We start from the raw sequence: 2107 nt of genomic DNA, 5'->3' as shown, positions 1-2107 counted from the left end.
TCATTAGGTCTCACATAAGAAGAGATTCAAAGACACTACCAACTTTAATTAGGAGTTATCAAAATTTAGACGTCTTTGAGTATTTTGTCAAGTTCTGTTACTTCCAACATACTGAATCTTGCCCAGGGAGGTGAGCAGTATAGTTTGATCTTTAGCTACTATAAATTTCCCAAATCAGGTTACTGTGTAGGTAAAGGCAGAACAGAAGATGGCTTGAAAGTAAGCAGACACTTTACTCTTTTTTTTTTTTTAAAATGAGACTGGGTCTCGCTCTGTTACTCAGGAAATGGAGTGCATTGGCGCGATCATGACTCGCTGCAGCCTTGACCTCCTGGGCTCAAGTGATCCTCCCACCTCAACCTCCTGAGCAGCTGGGATTTTTTTTTTTTTTCTTTTTTGGTATAGATGGAGTTTTGCTATATTGCCCAGGCTGTTTTCAAATTCCTGGGCTCAAGCGATCCTCCCACCTCGGTCTCTCAAAGTGCTGAGCCACCATGCCTGGCCAACACGTTCATGCTGTTTTCTCCCCTTTTTACGCTTCAGGCTGCAGCTTAGCAGCTGGTCAAAAACCTACTTCAACGACCAACTCCAAGACTATGGCTGTTAAATCCTCCTGGGGAGTTGGGCATTATCATAGCATAGAAGTAGTTAATGATAATTTTTTTTTTTTTAGACGGAGTCTCTCTCTGTCACCGAGGCTGGAGTGCAGTGGTGCAATCTCGGCTCACTGCAACCTCCGCTTCCCGGGTTCAAGCTATTCTCCTGTCTCAGCCTTCCCAGTAGCTGGGACTATAGGCGCCTGCCACCAGGCCTGGCTAATTTTTGTATTTTCAGTAGAGACAGGGTTTCACCATGTTAGTCAGGATGGTCTCGATCTCCTGACCTCATGATCCCCCCATCTTGACCTCCCAAAGTGCTGGGATTACAGGCGCCCGGCTGTTATTGACAAATTTAAAGCTAAGAACAAACACAGGCTCATCTCACCCACAGAAGCACCACAGTCATTTTTATGCAGTAGTGTATCCACCTAAAACCAGAGGACAAAAAAGAAATATTTTGAAGTAAAATCAACAACAGAAGGAAAACAGCAGGAGGGTAGGAAGAGAGAATAATCTTTCTGTTAAGAACAGATTCAAAGCTAACGGGTTCCAAGAGGGCAAGCCATTTCCATAGCATAAAGCTCCTTGCAACCAATAATTTTTATATTGCTATCACCACACAATTGTGTTTGTAATGAAGAGTGAGTTTGCTTACAAAAAGAAAAATACATTCGAAGGAGAATCAACATGAAGAGAATAAAGTATAGCAGGTTCTCAAATAATGTCATTTTGTTCAGTGTTGTTTCCTTAGAATGAGGAGAGAAAAAATTTGATTCCCAGCCAGGGCCACCGACTGTGTGGAGTTTGCACATTCTCCACATGTCTGCATGGGTTTTTTCCAGGTATTTCAGTTTCTTCCCATGTCCCAAAGATGTGCACGTTAGGTTCAGTGGTGTGTCCACATCGGCTCAGTCTGATTGTTGGTGTATATGTGAGTGCACCCTGATGGAATGGCATTTTGTCCACGGCTAGTTCCTGCCTTGCACCAGAGCTGCCCAGATAGATTCTGGCCACAATAATTGGGTACATAATTATCTTACTTGGCTGAGTGTGGTGGCAGGCACCTGTGGTACCAGCTACTTGGGAGGTTGAGACAGGAGGATCACTTGAGCCTGGGAGGTTGAGGCTTCAGTGAGCTGACATCATACCACTGCACTCCAGCCTGGGCAACAGAGCAAGACCTTGTCTCAAAAAACAAAAACAAAAACAAAAAAAGAAAACCCACAAAACTTACTTGTTTTTATCAATCTTTCTTAAATGTATGTGTAGCTCACATTTATTTCAATGTTTAACATTCGAAGTGTTTTAATCTTTATAAGTTTGGTTGATATTGTTGTGACATCAATTAGCTTATGGTAAAATTGGTTTCATAGTATGTTGAAGTTTTCAAGAACCTGTTGATGATAAGTAAGGACTTACTGTAATTCTAGGTCTAGGGATGCTTATGGTCTGAATGTTTGTGTCCTCCCCAAATTCTTACGTTACCACTATATCTTCCCATTGTGATG

Source organism: Colobus angolensis, unplaced genomic scaffold (genome assembly GCF_000951035.1).
Source record: "Colobus angolensis palliatus isolate OR3802 unplaced genomic scaffold, Cang.pa_1.0 Scaffold12, whole genome shotgun sequence".
NCBI lineage: Eukaryota > Metazoa > Chordata > Mammalia > Primates > Cercopithecidae > Colobus > Colobus angolensis.
Note: the sequence above shows the minus strand (reverse complement) of the source record.